Source organism: Ursus americanus, chromosome 20, assembly GCF_024610735.1.
Source record: "Ursus americanus isolate L20-20 chromosome 20, mUrsAme1.1.p, whole genome shotgun sequence".
Classification (NCBI taxonomy): domain Eukaryota; kingdom Metazoa; phylum Chordata; class Mammalia; order Carnivora; family Ursidae; genus Ursus; species Ursus americanus.
The window spans coordinates 57287363-57297388 of record NC_142146.1 but is presented as its reverse complement, the minus strand read 5'-3'; the positions used below and the strand labels follow the sequence as shown (position 1 = coordinate 57297388).

Sequence of the window (10026 nt, the reverse complement as noted above, 5' to 3'; positions counted from 1 at the left end):
GTAAAGCAGCTTTACATATCAGAAACAGAATGGCATTAGATGTTTTAAATTACACAAGATGAAACTTGTGCTAGCATAAAAGCAATGCTGTGTATACAGTCTCGATTAACACAAAATATCTCTGGGTTTCTAACTGACATACTCAAATTGGCGCTTTAAATGACCGCTTTCCTTTAGTGATTGCTTTAAACTCCTGGACTGGAGGAAAATTATCAAAGGTCAACTATGGAAGGTCTTTTACTCAGACTTCTCTTTCTTGTTACAATATTAACCTTCTTTTATCATTTCTGGTGTCTCTCTACCTAGTGCCAAGACTCCTTCACCGCCATAACTTCCAGCTAACAGATAATCCCTTCTACTCAAGGAGGTTCATCTATGTTACCTGCGTGATTCAGCTGCCTCCCCTTTCATAACTCCCTCTATGTTCCCCAACTGACCAATATTGACCCATAGGTAGGGACACCTCTACACCCTAGTCAGCAGGAAGACGTTACAGAAGATGAGACCTTCCACCTTCAACAACCTTAAAGATTAAAGGGTCAAAATTGTTCAGGGGGGAAATGATGAGGGAGCAGAAGGCTGGCTGAAGACAGCATAAGCTGACACCCTGCGACCTCCCCCCCACCCCCCACTCTTGGGGGGGGACCTGTGTGACAGTCTTCCAGGAAGCCCCCAACCATCTTAATGCTAATGCCTTGCTAGAGGGAAAAACAACCTTAACTTGACAATGGCAAGCCCTCTGGTATCCAGTGAGTCTTCTTTAACATATGAAAGTATTTTCTCAGCCTCCCTTTTTCCTTACCTCCCCCAACCCCATAGTATAATCAGCCACCCCTCACAACCTGGTGCTGCAGCTCTTTCTGCCCAGGGGTCCTGTCCCCGTGCTTTAAATAAGCCACCATTTTGCACCAAAGACGTCTCAAGAATTCTTTCTTGGTCGTCATCTCCGGTCATCTCCGGACTCCACCCCACTGAACCTCACCTATGTTCCAAAACCACATCAGTAAGAAATTTAAAATAAACTTCAGCAGTTTTAAAGGTTGTGAGTGTTGTTCAGCAAATTGGAAATAACTGTCCAGCAAAATATTGCAATATTATTCATGGATGTATAAATATTTTAATGATGAAATGTTGGCCACTGTGTACTTTGTACAGCACTGTTCCTTTGGTACTGAAGGGATAGGATTGTAACCAAGTGAAGAACGAGCACTAAATATCACCAACAAAAGGAGCAAGGGATGGAGTATAATGTAATATGGAAGTTGTACTAAATAAGAAAATATTAAATTCGTGACTAACCTTTTAAAATATTTTATTAAACACTTGCGTGTCATCCTTGCGCAGGGACTATGCCGATCTCTCTGTGTTGTTCCGATTTTAGTTTATGTGCTGCCAGAAGCAAGCACACGTGTTTAGACACTTGAAAAACCAGACTATAAGCTACAATTTAAGAGTCAGAAAAGTTAGATGGAGTGGTCTGGTATATTTTCCCCTCCTAAAAAGAAATATAAATTATGTAAATAATTTTACCCTATCCATCCCTAGTGAATGATCATTTTAACAATGAGCTATATATTCTTCAAAAAATAATAAAATTATAAACTCTTGATACAAAGAAAAAAATAGATATGGAGATATGTTATTTTAAAATCCCAAGGAGCCATAGATAGGTTTACTTAGAACAAGAAAATGTGATGGTCATAATGTTTACTATTTATGTCAATATTTTGCTTTATCTTAGGTTTAATTCTGATATAAATGCCAGGGCTGAGGACACTCTGTCTTATGGGACTCAGCGTTCCTTATCACTTCTGTCCTGAAACAAATTAAGTGTGAGTTTTGGAATATTAGCATATGTTTCTATACAAGAATTCTTTTTTCTTTTTTTTAAAGATTTTATTTGTCAGCACAAGCAGGGGGAGTGGCAGGCAGAGGGATAGTCAAGCTCCTCACTGAGGAAGGAGCCCAATGTGGGACTTGACCCCAGGACTCTGGGATCATGACCTGAGCTACTCAGGCATCCCTCCATATAAGAATTCTTGTATATAAATATCTGGAAATTTTCAATAATGATAATTACAGATAGTTTTAATTTTATCTGGATCAGTTTACTGTGTTTCAATATTACAGTCCAATGATTATGATCATAACTAAAATTTATAGCCAATCTGAAGAAAATGTATGTTACTAAAATATTTTAAAAATATCTGGCAATAGAGAAAAGATAATCTGCCATATTTCCACCTTGAGATACCCACTTTTCACATACTAATCAACATCCTGCTGTGCAATTTAATTGTAAATACATGCAATTGCCTCCTCATTTAATTGTTTGTTTTTACAACGATTGGATTGTGCTACATACATGATTTTATTTTTTTCTCACTTAAAATAGTGGAGAGTATTTCCAGGGCAATAATACACTAATTCAGTAAAGAAGACCTTCAGTGGCCCATTTGCTGTTGATATCTTAATACCCAGCCTGAAAATTCATGGAAAGTAGTGTGATACATTGTTGGGGAAATGGACTGGTATTTCTGATGGCTCAATCCTTAGCAAAAGCTGTCCTGGAAAAAGTACTATTTAGGAAGGACAACATGGAGAAAATACAGCTGTCCCTTTTGAGACTTCTAGAAGATGTTCTCTGGATTTAGCCAGATGACCATGGTGCTGCTTAGGCTATGTGTGGTTCACAATTTGCTGAACTCTCCCTAAACATAATGTTTCAAACAGTGACGCTTTGGGGACGCCTGGGTGGCTTAGTCTTTAAATGTCTGCCTTCGGCTCAGGGCGTGATCCCGGTATTCTGGGATCGAGTCCCACATCAGGGTCTTCCCTGGGAGCCTGCTTCTTCCTCTCCCACTCCCCCTGCTTGTGTTCTCTCTCTCGCTGGCTGTCTCTCTCTCTGTCAAATAAATAAATAAAATCTTAAAAAACAAAAACAAAACAATGACCCTTTGATGTCTCCATTATATTTTCTGCAGACTTGTCATTAAGAAGAATTTTTTAGAACATAGCAAAATAACCATTTCATGAAGATTCTTGAGTGAGAAATGCATTTCTACTCACTAATGAGCTTGTTTTTTTAAACTTATGGGTGTAAATTGTTAACCTGAATACTTCCTACTTCCTCACAGTTAGTCCAAAACACAAAGATTTGCTGTCTTCCTTCAGTCACTTTTATAACTAACTTATACATGGCATAGAATTTAAATTTTAATACTAACTCCCTTTATTTTTTTCACCATCTTATTTTTCTGTTCTATTTTTACCTCCTTCTATATGTTCTGTAAGCTATTTCAAATCCTTTTTATATTAAAGCAAGGTAAAAATAATTCCATAGAGAAAGACATAAGTAATAAAAGCAGTTCCTTTGTTTACGTAAGACTAATTGTAGGGGGAAAAGTCCACCTTTTGGCTCTTGGAAATTAAGAACATTGGTAATTTTTTTTTATTTCTGAATGTGGTTTATGGGAACAGAGGCTTGTGGATGAGGTATGTAGTTATGAGGTTTATGTTGCAATGAATGTTAGCAACAAGGCACATTTGTACTCAAATTCTGTCAACCTCTTCAATTTAGTTCGTTTACATATTTAACAAGACCCCAGTAAACCTGATAACATTCTTTGGTGTTAGGGATTACAAAACGAAGCAAAACAAAAAGCAAAACATGGTGGGACTCATTCTACATTTCCTGCTCTGGACCTAGAATTTTGCATTTCTGCTAGTCCTAATTCCCTTTAGTGAAAAATGGTATTTAGAGCCTGCCATCTGGATGATAGGATATTTGTTGCTCTTGAAATTGGTCACCATCCCTAGACCTTTTGGAATGAACAAAGCCAGGAAATACGTATGATTTAAAAGAGGAAGTATATTATGAATTATAGTGATATTTTGGGTTAAATTTAGGATTGCAGGATTTTGTTTGTCTCTTTAATATACTTTGAATTTTTCTCATACACTAAAATTTTTAGTTCCCAAATATTAATGTAATTATTTATTTGGTATGTTTATTTCAGAATAAAGACATTAGTATTACCACTAACAATATTACTAAAAGCTGTTTAAGTCCCCCCCCCCCAGTTATTTTTATCCCAAGTGTATTTATTTTGATTTATAATCAAATTACTGTGCTTTAAGGTCATTTGAAATATTTTCTCTCCGTGTGAGGGAGTCACCAACTCAGGTTTATTTGTTCTGTTTTTCTCATGGTTTTTAGGGATTCCTTTTGTTCCTACTCTGATTTAATTCTGTTCTATAATTATGCAAAAACTTTATAAGCTTCCAAAGCCATATCTACACAAGAGTATATTCAGAAAAGTATAGCTCCTATCTGTTAACCTAATTCTCATTTCTGTCCTTCATAGAACTATTTTATTCACTTCGTGACTTATTCTTTCATTTGAAATAAGCAGGTGTGGATAATTTAATTTTTTTTCTGAAGATAGTTGTTGCCATAAATAGATTTTAATCATATTCATACTTCATTTTATTATAACATCAGAATCCCATGGGACTCATAATTGCCCTAAATGAAAATAAGTTTTTAAAAGGATTTATTTATCTAGTGTAGAGAGAGCAGAGTGAGCACACATGCATGCAGGGGAAGGGCAGAGGGAGAGAAATGAGTGCAGAGCATGGGGCTTGATCCCAGGACCCTGAGAGATCATGACCTGGGCCCAAATCAAGAGTTGGACACTTAACTGACTGAGTCACCCAGGTGCCCCAATGAAAATAATTTTTAGTTCAACATTTCTGGGATGATGGAGAGTCTAAAGGTAGACAGATAAAATATCTCATTGATGAAGGAGGTAAGTTGTTAAATGTCCAGTCAAATAAAGCTAGTAGCTAAGAACAATCACTTTGCTTTGCTTTAAGATTAAGGTTGACTAAAGTATAACTAAGATTGATTTTCATATTAATGGGAAGGAGGGAGGGAGAAGGGGAAGGGAGGAAGGGAGAGAGGAAGGGAGGAAGGAAGAGAAACAAGGAAAGGGAGGGAGAGAAGAAAAGGAAGGAAGGAAGTTTGGTTAATTGGAAACCAAGAAAAGATTTGTTTTTTAAAAAAAATATGTTCCTTAAATTTCTGCAATATTTATTGAATGCAGATTAAATATTCGACTCTGAGATTCTTAGCCACTAATGGAAAGGGAAATGAATGATTAGATGTAAGATTCAGTGTTATTATCATAAAAATTAATATCAGTTGCTCATAAGAAGCAAAAGTTTGTCTGTTGCCAAGAACATAGTATCTCAAAAAAGGAATATTGAGAGAAATGGTAGACAGTATTTGCCAGTGTTGCTACAATAAACACTGCAGTGAGTATCAAATGGTTGGTGGTTGAGTGCCTTGCTGTAAAAGATGAGAGCGCTGGGCCATTGTGATAATAGCAATGAAAGTGTGGAGGAGTATAGATCTTGAAAGTTCTTATCACAAGAAAAAAAATTGTTACTGTATGGTGATGGACTTTAACTAGACTTACTGTGTTGATCATTTCTATACTATATACAATATATCTTATATTGGGGTTCCTGGGTGGCTCACTCATTAAGCGTCTGCCTTTGGCTCAGGGCATGATCCCAGAGTCCTGGGATCGAGCCCTGCATCGGGCTCCCTGCTCTGCTGGGAGCCTGCTTCTTCCTCTCCCACTCCCCCTGCTTGTGTTCCCTCTCTCACTGACTGTGTCTCTCTCTGTCAAATAAATAAATAAAACCTTAAAAAAAAAATATATATATATCTTATAGTGAGTCATTCATTTTGTGGTACACCTGAAACTACTATGTTATATGTCAAGTTTATCTCAATTGAAAAAAGAAGAGGAAAATTATGGCAACAAAGAGACACCAAAGATGAATAGTTACAGAGAAAAGACATTTGAAAACACAGATAGAAAGTGGCCCTCTGCCAGCCTAGGAGAAAGGCCTCGGGTGAAACCAAACCTGCTGACACCTTGATTTTGGACTTTTAACCTCCAGAATGATGAGAAAATAAATTTCTGTTAATTATGCTAGAAAGAAGAGAAAAGAAAAAAAGGAAATGTGCGGGTTTTAAAGAGAAACCTTTTGAAAGAGAAAAATAATCTAGATTTATTCATATTTAAATGTCATAAAAACCCTCTTATTATAAAGTCAAAAATATGTATGCACATTTATAAAATTATTATATTGTACATAATTCATAATTTAATATTACTATAACTACTAAAGAATCCTAAACAGCCTAGCAGAACTGAAAAAACATAGAAACATTTCAGTATTCTTATTTTACAAACGAAGAATTGAAGTTTCAGAGATGATAAGCGTGTTTAGTAAAGATAAAAAATGTACTGACAAAATTAGATGAATGCATAAATTTCTTAATTCTGTTTCTTATTGTACCATGCCATTTCTGTCATATACGAACCAGGAAAATCTGACTTATTTACTAAAATAATAATATATGATACAATAGCTTGTATTATTTCCCTGCATTATCAAAATAAATGAAAACTAGGAAATCCATAATCATAATCTCAAAGTTAGTAAAATAATTTTGCATGCATTGTCCCATTTGATGCTCAAAGCAATTTTGAGATGTAGCACTGATGGCCCCATTTCTTAGATTAGAGTCAGAGAATCAGAGTTTGTGTGGTTTCTCCAAACTCTTGTAACTAGTAAGTGATAAAAAGGGATTCATAGTCAGGGATTTTGATCCTAAATTAAGTATTACTTTTACTAATCTGTAATTTTCGATATTGTAACAGTTGGCTAAATTATTTGTTCAATTAAAATTTATTGAACATAGTTTGTACTAATTATGATTCGAGGGGTAAAAAACACAACATTTAATTTCCACTCAACAAGAATTCACAGTATATTAAGGAAATAAAAGGACGCTAGTCATTTTCATGACCAAAGTTAATTATCCAAATATTCCAGTTATTAGTTCATATGCTGTTATAAACTTTTTGTATCATGAGTGATATCAAATGGTAACTCACCAAAATGTGCCTGAGCTGGTACTATTCTAGAATAATATACATTTAATTTGCTTTATTCAAGGTGTATAAATGTGTGTTTATCACTGAGCACAATGGCCAGCACTGTAAGAGCAATTAGTAGTGATAAAAAAAGGTAAAAATTCTTAATAGTTTTTATAAGAATGGTAGGAACCTTTAGTAATTATTATGTATATCTGTTATAATGAAAAATTACCTTGCTTAAACGATGTATGCTGAATGGAAATTTTTCACAAAGAATTACTTCTCCTGTCTTTAAAAACTTCTGTTGACAATTCAAGAGGTCAAGTAAGAACCATTATGAAATGGGTTGAAAGGATTACTGGCATAATTCATCATTTACACATTGTATTACTAGAGTGCAAGGCTTTTTGAACTTTAATGAATGCCACACTTGTCTTTAAAATTTACAAGTGATTTTCTAGTCATGCTGTATGCAGAGCCTGATTCCGAATTTCCTTTTTAGCAGACTATAGTGCACATTTAAATGAATGCTGGGAAAAATGGTCAGCTGCATAAGATATGAGGGATTCTTTTTTTCTTTTTTTCATTTTTCTTTTCAAATTTAATTTAGTCTGCTTCATTTTCCATACTTTGGCACCTTTCCCATTTTTTCAGAAAACCACAATTAAATACCTCATCAGCACAATGCTTGCTTGCTTCTAGGTACCCACTTTGGAATCAAACAGACCCAGTTACAATTTGGGATGTAATCCAAACTAGTTATGTGACAATGGCTAAGTTATAACTTTTCTATGATTCATCTTCTCCTGCAAAATGATGATTTAACAAAGAAGCCTGACATAGTTATTACAAAAAACTTACTTAGCATAGGTAGTAAATATGCTCTAAGTTATAACTATAACCATTAACATTATCCTCATTATAGTAAGGGTCACGTTGAGGGATGTGAAGTATTTTAAGTAGAATTAAGCAACAAAAGTATTGTCTAAATACTCATGGTTGGGGGGTGGGGGTGAAGAGATAGGCCCTTCTTCTTTTACACATACAATAGTATTTTGTCTTGAGAAAAGGAAAAAAAAAAATCAAGAATTATGGGTTTATTTAGATTAAGAGTAAGAATGTACCTGCAGTTTTGGACAAACCTATGCCCTTAAACTTTTCCTGGCTTATTTCAGTTAATTTGCTTTACTTTAAGTAATACAAATCTTAGTAAACAAAAATTGATTATTCTACTTCAGAATTATTTTTGTTTCTTTTTCAGATAGTATAAAGAAATGCAACTACATTTTCTATACATTTTCAATCTCTAATGTAAGAGAGGCAAACCATAAGAGACTCTTAACTATAGGACACAAACAGGGTTGCTGGAGGGGAGTGGGTGGGGGGATTGGGTGATGGGCGTTAAGGAGGGCACGTGATGTAATGAGCACTGGGTGTTATAAGCAACTGATGTGAATCACTGAACACTACATCTGAAACTAATGATACACTATGTTAACTAACTGAATTTAATAAGTTAAAAAAACAAAATGAAAAAAATTTTCTTTCATAAAATGTTTCTTGTGTATCTTTATAATAAAAAGTTTTATATTTCATTGATTTGTGCCTTACTATTAAACATATGCTGAATATTTCTTTAAAGGTACATATAAAATAAAGTACATAATTAGATGGGTTTCCTATGTTTACAGAGTCAAAATAAGTAATTCTTTTCATTATCATTTCATTAATAGGCTTCATTTATTTCTTAAATCAGTGTGTATTTTTAGTTTAATACTTAAAAAAGATGAGCTTTGGAAAATTCTGTGATTGGCAAATATTAATAAAGGAGGGAAGAAGAAAAGGCCTATGATGAGTTAACAATGAAAAAATTTTTATACGACTCAGACACATATGTATATTCTCAATACATTTTTTTAAACTAACGGCTTATCTTCCTTGAGGCAGAGGCAGAACAAAGGAAAATGAACATAGACTGCTTTAGGTTAGCTCTCAAGGGAATGGGGTAGGTAGAGAGCGGAGATGCAGCTTGACTAGAACATTTAGAAGAATGCTGTTGATATCTGTGCTGGAGTGATAATTTTTTCCTGTGAGATGGAATAAACTGCTCATTGTTTTTATAAACTGATTTATCTTGATGACAGTGTGAGTTTTTGTAGCACATAAAGCAAACACATTTATGGTAATTTATAGTTTATGATTTCTTTAAAGAAATTAATGTACCTTCGACTGTTATATATAATTTCTTATAATGGGAGGTTGTAAAAAGAGGTGTATGGGCATTTACACCCTACTTTGAGGAGATGAATATTAAAGCATATTTAAGCATGTTAAGATTGTGGTATCACTTTCTCAAGGATATTTCTGCCTTTATTTTAGGTTCTCAATAGATAATCCAGTTGCTAATCTTTAAAAATTTATTTTTTCCCTTAGAATTATTTAGCATTGATTGTATTCATTCACAATACCTACATGAACAAATTTGCGCTTTTTTGACATTAAAGATCTTGAAAAAGAAAGACTACATCAATTACAGTGAATGAACAATCAAGAAAGCACACCTGCTCCTTCTTTTAATTTTAATGATGTGAATAAGGTGACTAAAGCCTAATTATTTTGTATCTAAATATAGTCCTGGGTTATCTAGATTTATTGCTTAAACAGACTACATAAAGAATATTTCACCATCTTTACACTATTCTTATTCAACTAATTTTTACTTACTTATATTCAATTCAGTTGTCAATGTCACCCCTTTCTTTCAGTACTCTTTCAATTTTTAAATCCCTCCTAGACTGTACCAATAGCTTCCTAATTAGTGTTTTTGAATCTATACTTGGTCTTGTTTAGTATCATTGGATAAATTTTCTAAAATATTAAATTCATAAAATCATTCACTTTGTAAGAAATCTACCGGGAGCCCTCAATGTCGATTGTATAAAAATACTTGCAAATTATGTTTCAATTCAAGAATCTTCATTACCTGTGTTCAACCAACATTTCTAAAATGTATGCCAGGAGCAAACTTGTTTAAAATTGACAATTTGGGGGCACCTGGGTAGCT

General features: G+C 34.2%; 1 non-coding gene across 1 annotated transcript; it reads right to left on the bottom strand.

Annotated features, from left to right (window-relative positions):
- Positions 1–1303: 1303 nt before the first annotated feature.
- LOC123802799 (U6 spliceosomal RNA) lies at positions 1304–1406 on the bottom strand. Its single transcript, XR_006782658.1, has one exon. It is a non-coding gene; the product is annotated as a U6 spliceosomal RNA (small nuclear RNA).
- Between the last annotated feature and the right edge of the window lie 8620 nt (positions 1407–10026).